The sequence below is a fragment of the Urocampus carinirostris genome, unplaced genomic scaffold (assembly GCF_059441175.1).
Source record: "Urocampus carinirostris isolate Australia breed hairy pipefish unplaced genomic scaffold, RoL_Ucar_1.0 HiC_scaffold_25, whole genome shotgun sequence".
In the NCBI taxonomy this organism is placed as follows: domain Eukaryota; kingdom Metazoa; phylum Chordata; class Actinopteri; order Syngnathiformes; family Syngnathidae; genus Urocampus; species Urocampus carinirostris.
This window is the reverse complement of record NW_028283132.1, coordinates 242,501-252,500: the sequence shown is the minus strand read 5'-3', so window position 1 is coordinate 252,500 and position 10,000 is coordinate 242,501. Positions and strand designations below refer to the sequence as shown.

The window sequence follows — 10,000 nt, the reverse complement described above, 5'->3', positions numbered from 1 at the left end:
GGGATCCGCTTGCTCGGCGACCCTCGCCGAGAGCAGCCCCGCGCCGCACGGACACGCGACACCGACGGGCGGACGGACGCCGAGGCGCCGACCGGGACCTTTACCTGAGGAGGGCGCCGAGCGCCGCCGCCATACGGGCCGCCGCGCGGAGCCGCGCGCGCGGAGCACCTTCTCGGTATGCTAAGTACCAGCCGTACTCACCGGCAGCCGAGAAGCACCTCCGGACGCGCGGACGCGCGACACCGACGGGCGGACGGACACGGAGCGCCGCCCGAGTCTGTATTTGAGGGTACGAAGGGACGGGGGTCCCTGCGAAACCCCAGCCGCGGAGTGGGCGGGGAGACGGGTCGCGCGCCACCCGCCGGGCGGACCGGCGGAATGTCGCGGAGGGCCCGAGCCTCGCCCGCGCGGACCGGGTTCTCGCGCCACCCGCCGGACGGACCGGCGGAATGTCGCGGAGGGCCCGGCCCGCGTCCGATCGATTGGAAAGCGCCGCTCAGACAGGCGTGGCCCCGGGGTAAAACCGGGGCCGCAATGTGCGTTCAAAGTGTCGATGATCAATGTGTCCTGCAAATCACATTAGTTCTCGCAGCTAGCTGCGTTCTTCATCGACGCACGAGCCGAGTGATCCACCGCTAAGAGTCGTACGTTTGGGCCCTTTTACGTCCGCCCGGGACGATCGGAGACAAATTCACGACAGGGTTTGTACCGGAGACGAACGCGCCGCGGGTGCCGTTCGGTCGCTCCCGCGAGCGAGCCCCTAACCCGCGGCGCGGTTACCGACGGGCGCGATACGCGCGACGCCGCGACGAGCCGAGCGGGTCGGGCGCGCGGCGCTGAGGCCGGCGCCCGGCGTCTCCCGCTCGGGGCCGCGACGGCGCCCGAGACGTGCGTCGGCCCGGGTAGGTCGGGCGCTCGGCGCTGAGGCCGGCGCCCGGCGTCTCCCGCTCGGGCCTGACACGACTCGGCGACCGGACTCGCCGGGTAGGTCGGGGGCTCGGCGCTGAGGCCGGCCCCCGGCGTCTCCTACCCGGACCCCGGAAGGCCATCCGACTTGGAAGCCCCGCCGCGCCGCGAAGCGACGCTTTGGGTGTTGCTACCCGTCAGCGAGTGGGTTTGGTTTACAAGGGCGGCGCGACCGCGCTGACACCGAGGGGGGACTGGCCCCCGACCCGGCCGCGGCCTGCCCGGACTATGGATGGACAGAGGAGACCGCGGCGGACCGCGCGGAACCGAACCCCCGGTGTCCGGAGCCCCGGGAGGGACTCCGGTGTCCGGGGGCCGGCCCACGCGCGCGCTACGCGGCCCCTCGAGGGCTCCGGCCGACGGACGCGTTTGGCCGGGGAAAAAGGTAGCCGGTGGGAGCACCGTTTCGTCGCCCTGAACCTTCGTCTCGGGCGGGCGTCCCGACGCCGCCGCCATACGGCCGTTGTGATCCGTGCGGGGATCCGCTTGCTCGGCGACCCTCGCCGAGAGCAGCCCCGCGCCGCACGGACACGCGACACCGACGGGCGGACGGACGCCGGGGCGCCGGCCCGAACCGTTACCTTTAAAGGACGGGAGGTCGTCGAGGCGAGTGCCGCCCCGGAAGCGCGCGCCGGAAGCGCGAGAACCGCGCCGAGCTAGGGTCGTCGGCATAGGGGGATTCCCCGGTTACGGGGGTCCCGCGCACGGCCGCCGCCTTTCGCCCGTCGCTGGCGGTCGCCTGTCGTCGCGCCGCGCCGCGCTACTGGGGTCGTCGGACGAGCGCGCTACCCCGCTCGCACGGAGGTAGCGCGACATCGCCCGCCGCCTTTTCTCGCGTCGCGCCGCGCCGCGTGGCGCCCGCCGAACTCGCTCCGACGCGCGGCCCGGGAGTGACCCGCGCCGCGCCCCCCGTCCCGTCCCGTCCCGGTCTACCCTCTTCCTCCGCCTGCGACGACCCGCCGCCCTCGGCGTCTGGCTCGTCGGGGGTGTACCGAGGCGGATCTGCTGCCGCTCGTACGTTAATGATCCTTCTGCAGGTTCACCTACAGAAACCTTGTTACGACTTTTACTTCCTCTAGATAGTCAAGTTCGACCGTCTTCTGGCACACCGCCGGAGCCGGGGCCGGCCCCGGCGGGGACTATCCGAGGACCTCACTAAGCCATCCGATCGGTAGTAGCGACGGGCGGTGTGTACAAAGGGCAGGGACTTAATCAACGCAGGCTAATGACCCGCGCTTACTGGGAATTCCTCGTTGGTGGGAAATAATTGCAATCCCCAGGCCCTGTCACGAGCGGGGTTCATAGGATTACCCGCGCCTGCCGGCGCGGGGATAGACGACGCGCTTATACGCTCAGTGTGGCGCGCGTGCAGCCCCGGACATCTAAGGGCATCACAGACCTGTTATTGCTCATTCTCGTGTGGCTGAGAGCCACTTGTCCCTCTAAGAAGTTTTCTGCCGCCGACCGCGCGGGGGGCCGCGGTACTATTTAGTATGTTTGAGTCTCGTTCGTTATCGGAATTAACCAGACAAATCGCTCCACCAACTACGAACGGCCATGCACCACCACCCACGGTATCGAGAAAGAGCCTTCAATCTGTCAATCCTTTCCGTGTCCGGGCCGGGTGAGGTTTCCCGTGTTGAGTCAAATTAAGCCGCATGCTCCACTCCTGGTGGTGCCCTTCCGTCAATTCCTTTAAGTTTCAGCTTTGCAACAATACTCCCCCCGGAACCCAGACACTTGGTCGGTTTCCCGGGTGCTGCTCGGCGGGTCATGGGAATAACGCCGCCGGATCGCGAGTCGGCATCGTTTATGGTCGGAACTAGGACGGTATCTGATCGTCTTCGAACCTCCGACTTTCGTTCTTGATTAATGAAAACATTCTTGGCAAATGCTTTCGCTCTCGTCCGTCTTGCGCCGGTCCAAGAATTTCACCTCTAGCGGCGCAGTACGAATGCCCCCGGCCGTCCCTCTTAATCATGGCCCCAGTTCATGACAACCCACAAAATAGAACCGGAGTCCTATTCCATTATTCCCAGCTGCGATATGCAGGGGCGGCCGTGTGGCCTGCTTTGAACACTCTAATTTCCTCAAAGTAAACGCTTCGGGCCCCGCGAGTGACACCCAGCGAAGGGCATCACGGGGGCTTTTGCCGAGAGGCAGGGGCTGGGACAGACGGATGCACGCCTCGCGGCGGACCGTCAGCTCGCGTCCCGGGGTCCAACTAGGAGCTTTTTAACTGCAGCAACTTTAAAATACGCTATTGGAGCTGGAATTACCGCGGCTGCTGGCACCAGACTTGCCCTCCAATGGATGCTGGCCGATGGGTTTGTGTTCGGCTCATTCCAATTACGGAGACTCGAACGAGTCCCGTATTGTTATTTTTCGTCACTACCTCCCCGTGTCGGGAGTGGGTAATTTGCGCGCCTGCTGCCTTCCTTGGATGTGGTAGCCGTTTCTCATGCTCCCTCTCCGGAATCGAACCCTGATTCCCCGTTACCCGTGGTCACCATGGTAGGCGCAGAGTCTACCATCGAAAGTTGATAGGGCAGACATTCGAATGAGTCGTCGCCGCCTCGGGTGGGCGAGCGATCGGCACGAGGTTATCCTGAGTCAACACAAAGGGGGGGCCGGGCCGGCGGAACGAGGACCGGCGCGCGCGGAGCCGCCCGCGCCGCTTACGCCCCCGCCCGGAGAGGCGGAGGCCGGACGCGGGGGACGCGCGCGACGGCTGAGCCCCCGCCCGCCGGACACCGCGTGGGTTTTTGTGTCTGATAAATGCACGCGTCCCCGGGGCGAGGCCGGAGCCCCGCCCGCGAGTCGGCGCTCGTTTGCATGTATTAGCTCTGGATTTGCCACAGTTATCCAAGTAACGGTGGAGCGATCAAAGGAACCATAACTGATTTAATGAGCCGTTCGCAGTTTCACTGTACTGGCCATTCGTACTTAGACATGCATGGCTTAATCTTGAAAACAAGCATATGCTACTGGCAGGATCAACCAGAGTGCGTCTGCCGCCGGGGGGGCGCTGCTGGTGGCGGTGCGGCCCTGGTCCGGGACGAGGCTGTGGCTACAGCCGGGCCCGGGGGGCCGCGCGACACTCGTATACGTTCGGACGGGCTGACGAGCGGGTGTCGTGAAACGATGTTTCGCGCGGAGCCCTAGCACGCGTGGCGTCGGGCTCCGCGACGGTCGGACGTCTGGGTGTGGCTCGAGACGGAAGCTCGACCTCGGTTCGTCTTGGTTCTGCCGCCAAAAGGTTCACGCCGAGGCATGGTTTCGCAAGAGGGCCCCGCGAGTGCCAGCCGTGGATCCCGCCTCACTCGTAACTCGTATCGGATTCGTCCGGCCTCACTTTCGTTCGCACATCGGACAGTTATACGTGTGCTTTAGTAGCTTCCGTTCCCTCTTAGTGAGGCCGTCCGTACGTACCGCCCCAGCTCTTTCTGAGGCGGGTATCCACTCGGCTCGGGGGGGCCCAACGTTTGCCTAGTATCCTCGGCGCTGGAGCTTGACCCGCAAAGCCGGAGGAGCCGCACGCCCGAACACCGGCTTGCGCCGGCCGACGTGGGCCCTCCGAGGCGGGTCTCGTGTGCCAATCGCTCAGTTGGGGAACCGGCAGGCCCGTGGGCCGACGCCGGCTCACCCGGGGGTGAAGGGTGCTTCGATGGAGGCCCCCTGTCAGCCTCCGCGGAAGTCCGGCTTCAATACTTTAAAGTTTGAAAAACTTAGACATTTTTCGAGAACCGGAGCTTAGAGGGGTACATGCAAAAGCCAGGGCCGCGGGAAGCGCCCTAAATACTTCAATACTTTAAAATTTGAAAAACTTAGAAATTTTTCGAGAACCGGCATCTTCCCTCGGTAATTGCGAGATGCGAGGCCGCCCCTAGCCTCTGCTCTGTCGGACTCAATGGTCACGGGTGGCCGCTGATTAGCCCTGGTGCTCACCTCTCAAAATTGCGAGTCCCTAATATAATTCTGGCTGTCGGCTGGAGAAGGGGGTATAAAATCGGCACTTGAGGGAACGCCGGGCCCTCAAGTTCGGGGCCCTCTAGCGGATTTTTGAGGTACTGCACTCCCATTGGAAATGCATGGGCGCTCCGTCCACTACCATGTAATTCCCTCACAATATCTGCCCCTGCGTGGCCGCGGGATGCTACTGCAGCCCCGTTGGTAATGAATGGGCCTTTCGGAGGCCATAAATACAGCGCCGCTGCATGGATTTTGGCGGTACTGCTGCTGTCGCTGAAAATACATGGACCCGTCTGAATGAATGGGCCTTTCGGAGGCCATAAACTCAGCGCCTCTGCATGGATTTTGGCGGTACTGCGGCTGTCGCTGAAAATACATGGACCCGTCTGAATGAATGGGCCTTTCGGAGGCCATAAATCCAGCGCCGCTGCATGGATTTTGGCGGTACTGCGGCTGTCGCTGAAAATACATGGACCCGTCTGAATGAATGGACAAAATATAAATCAGACACTACAGAACACAAGCATAATCCAAGATTACAAAATCATCTCAGCCTTTAAAAGAAACAAAAACCTGAAAGACTACTTAGTAAAAAGTAAATTACCAGAAATCAACATAACACAAACGCAGGGCCCCACATTCTACAAACAAGCCACCACAGTTAGGAACACCGTCACCAACACAAACTACCTAATTAAACAAACAATCACACCTGCTACGGAAAACTGAAAATACATGGACCCGTCTGAATGTATGGGCCTTTCAGAGGCCATAAACTCAGCCAGCGCCGGGCCAGTGTTTGGGGTATTGTGCCCGCCACTAGTGGCTGAATACATAATAATAATAATAATAATAATAATTCCCTTGTATTGTCATTCTGTGTAACAATGTACACAGAACGAAATGTCGATTGCACTGGGCTAGTGTTGAGGGAACGTCGGGCCCTCAAGTTCGGTGGCTTGGAGCGGATTTTTGAGGTACTGCACTCCCATTGGAAATGCATGGGCGCTCCGTCCACTACCATGTAATTCCCTCACAATATCTGCCCCTGCGTGGCCGCGGGATGCTACTGCAGCCCCGTTGGTAATGAATGGGCCTTTCGGAGGCCATAAATACAGCGCCGCTGCATGGATTTTGGCGGTACTGCTGCTGTCGCTGAAAATACATGGACCCGTCTGAATGAATGGGCCTTTCGGAGGCCATAAACTCAGCGCCTCTGCATGGATTTTGGCGGTACTGCGGCTGTCGCTGAAAATACATGGACCCGTCTGAATGAATGGGCCTTTCGGAGGCCATAAATCCAGCGCCGCTGCATGGATTTTGGCGGTACTGCGGCTGTCGCTGAAAATACATGGACCCGTCTGAATGAATGGACAAAATATAAATCAGACACTACAGAACACAAGCATAATCCAAGATTACAAAATCATCTCAGCCTTTAAAAGAAACAAAAACCTGAAAGACTACTTAGTAAAAAGTAAATTACCAGAAATCAACATAACACAAACGCAGGGCCCCACATTCTACAAACAAGCCACCACAGTTAGGAACACCGTCACCAACACAAACTACCTAATTAAACAAACAATCACACCTGCTACGGAAAACTGAAAATACATGGACCCGTCTGAATGTATGGGCCTTTCAGAGGCCATAAACTCAGCCAGCGCCGGGCCAGTGTTTGGGGTATTGTGCCCGCCACTAGTGGCTGAATACATAATAATAATAATAATAATAATAATTCCCTTGTATTGTCATTCTGTGTAACAATGTACACAGAACGAAATGTCGATTGCACTGGGCTAGTGTTGAGGGAACGTCGGGCCCTCAAGTTCGGTGGCTTGGAGCGGATTTTTGAGGTACTGCACTCCCATTGGAAATGCATGGGCGCTCCGTCCACTACCATGTAATTCCCTCACAATATCTGCCCCTGCGTGGCCGCGGGATGCTACTGCAGCCCCGTTGGTAATGAATGGGCCTTTCGGAGGCCATAAATACAGCGCCGCTGCATGGATTTTGGCGGTACTGCTGCTGTCGCTGAAAATACATGGACCCGTCTGAATGAATGGGCCTTTCGGAGGCCATAAACTCAGCGCCTCTGCATGGATTTTGGCGGTACTGCGGCTGTCGCTGAAAATACATGGACCCGTCTGAATGAATGGGCCTTTCGGAGGCCATAAATCCAGCGCCGCTGCATGGATTTTGGCGGTACTGCGGCTGTCGCTGAAAATACATGGACCCGTCTGAATGAATGGACAAAATATAAATCAGACACTACAGAACACAAGCATAATCCAAGATTACAAAATCATCTCAGCCTTTAAAAGAAACAAAAACCTGAAAGACTACTTAGTAAAAAGTAAATTACCAGAAATCAACATAACACAAACGCAGGGCCCCACATTCTACAAACAAGCCACCACAGTTAGGAACACCGTCACCAACACAAACTACCTAATTAAACAAACAATCACACCTGCTACGGAAAACTGAAAATACATGGACCCGTCTGAATGTATGGGCCTTTCAGAGGCCATAAACTCAGCCAGCGCCGGGCCAGTGTTTGGGGTATTGTGCCCGCCACTAGTGGCTGAATACATAATAATAATAATAATAATAATAATTCCCTTGTATTGTCATTCTGTGTAACAATGTACACAGAACGAAATGTCGATTGCACTGGGCTAGTGTTGAGGGAACGTCGGGCCCTCAAGTTCGGTGGCTTGGAGCGGATTTTTGAGGTACTGCACTCCCATTGGAAATGCATGGGCGCTCCGTCCACTACCATGTAATTCCCTCACAATATCTGCCCCTGCGTGGCCGCGGGATGCTACTGCAGCCCCGTTGGTAATGAATGGGCCTTTCGGAGGCCATAAATACAGCGCCGCTGCATGGATTTTGGCGGTACTGCTGCTGTCGCTGAAAATACATGGACCCGTCTGAATGAATGGGCCTTTCGGAGGCCATAAACTCAGCGCCTCTGCATGGATTTTGGCGGTACTGCGGCTGTCGCTGAAAATACATGGACCCGTCTGAATGAATGGGCCTTTCGGAGGCCATAAATTCAGCGCCGCTGCATGGATTTTGGCGGTACTGCGGCTGTCGCTGAAAATACATGGACCCGTCTGAATGAATGGACAAAATATAAATCAGACACTACAGAACACAAGCATAATCCAAGATTACAAAATCATCTCAGCCTTTAAAAGAAACAAAAACCTGAAAGACTACTTAGTAAAAAGTAAATTACCAGAAATCAACATAACACAAACGCAGGGCCCCACATTCTACAAACAAGCCACCACAGTTAGGAACACCGTCACCAACACAAACTACCTAATTAAACAAACAATCACACCTGCTACGGAAAACTGAAAATACATGGACCCGTCTGAATGTATGGGCCTTTCGGAGGCCATAAACTCAGCCAGCGCCGGGCCAGTGTTTGGGGTATTGTGCCCGCCACTAGTGGCTGAATACATAATAATAATAATAATAATAATAATAATTCCCTTGTATTGTCATTCTGTGTAACAATGTACACAGAACGAAATGTCGATTGCACTGGGCTAGTGTTGAGGGAACGTCGGGCCCTCAAGTTCGGTGGCTTGGAGCGGATTTTTGAGGTACTGCACTCCCATTGGAAATGCATGGGCGCTCCGTCCACTACCATGTAATTCCCTCACAATATCTGCCCCTGCGTGGCCGCGGGATGCTACTGCAGCCCCGTTGGTAATGAATGGGCCTTTCGGAGGCCATAAATACAGCGCCGCTGCATGGATTTTGGCGGTACTGCTGCTGTCGCTGAAAATACATGGACCCGTCTGAATGAATGGGCCTTTCGGAGGCCATAAACTCAGCGCCTCTGCATGGATTTTGGCGGTACTGCGGCTGTCGCTGAAAATACATGGACCCGTCTGAATGAATGGGCCTTTCGGAGGCCATAAATCCAGCGCCGCTGCATGGATTTTGGCGGTACTGCGGCTGTCGCTGAAAATACATGGACCCGTCTGAATGTATGGGCCTTTCGGAGGCCATATACTCAGCTGAAGGTTGAGAACTTGGCTAGTGTTTGGGGACTTGTGCCCGCCACTAGTGGCTGAAATCCGGGCCGGTGTTTGGGGAATTGTGCGCGTATTATCGGGCCGGTGTTTGGGGATATGCGCGCGTATTATCGGACCGGTGTTTGGGGAATCGTGCCCGCCACTAGTGGCTGAATCCCGGGCTAGTGTTGGGGGACTTGTGCCCGCCAATAGTGGCTGAAATCCGCGCCGGTGTTTGGGGAATTGTGCGCGTATTATCGGGCCGGTGTTTGGGGATATGCGCGCGTATTATCGGACCGGTGTTTGGGGATTTGTGCCCGCCACTAGTGGCTGAGAACTTGGCTAGTGTTTGGGGACTTGTGCCCGCCACTAGTGGCTGAAATCCGGGCCGGTGTTTGGGGAATTGTGCGCGTATTATCGGGCCGGTGTTTGGGGATATGCGCGCGTATTATCGGACCGGTGTTTGGGGAATCGTGCCCGCCACTAGTGGCTGAATCCCGGGCTAGTGTTGGGGGACTTGTGCCCGCCAATAGTGGCTGAGAACTTGGCTAGTGTTGGGGGACTTGTGCCCGCCACTAGTGGCTGAAATCCGCGCCGGTGTTTGGGGAATTGTGCGCGTATTATCGGGCCGGTGTTTGGGGAATCGTGCCCGCCACTAGTGGCTGAATCCCGGGCTAGTGTTGGGGGACTTGTGCCCGCCAATAGTGGCTGAAATCCGCGCCGGTGTTTGGGGAATTGTGCGCGTATTATCGGGCCGGTGTTTGGGGATATGCGCGCGTATTATCGGACCGGTGTTTGGGGAATCGTGCCCGCCACTAGTGGCTGAATCCCGGGCTAGTGTTGGGGGACTTGTGCCCGCCAATAGTGGCTGAAATCCGCGCCGGTGTTTGGGGAATTGTGCGCGTATTATCGGGCCGGTGTTTGGGGATATGCGCGCGTATTATCGGACCGGTGTTTGGGGAATTGTGCCCGCCACTAGTGGCTGAGAACTGGGCTAGTGTTGGGGGACTTGTGCCCGC

The 10,000-nt window shown here is 57.5% G+C and overlaps 2 non-coding genes across 2 annotated transcripts; both read right to left on the bottom strand.

The window, feature by feature from the left end:
- Positions 1-490: 490 nt before the first annotated feature.
- Positions 491-644, bottom strand: LOC148345774 (5.8S ribosomal RNA). The gene has a single exon (XR_015848470.1). It is a non-coding gene; the product is annotated as a 5.8S ribosomal RNA (ribosomal RNA).
- Positions 645-1,986: 1,342 nt separating this feature from the next.
- On the bottom strand, positions 1,987-3,973 carry LOC148345773 (18S ribosomal RNA). Its single transcript, XR_015848492.1, has one exon. It is a non-coding gene; the product is annotated as an 18S ribosomal RNA (ribosomal RNA).
- Positions 3,974-10,000: the final 6,027 nt, after the last annotated feature.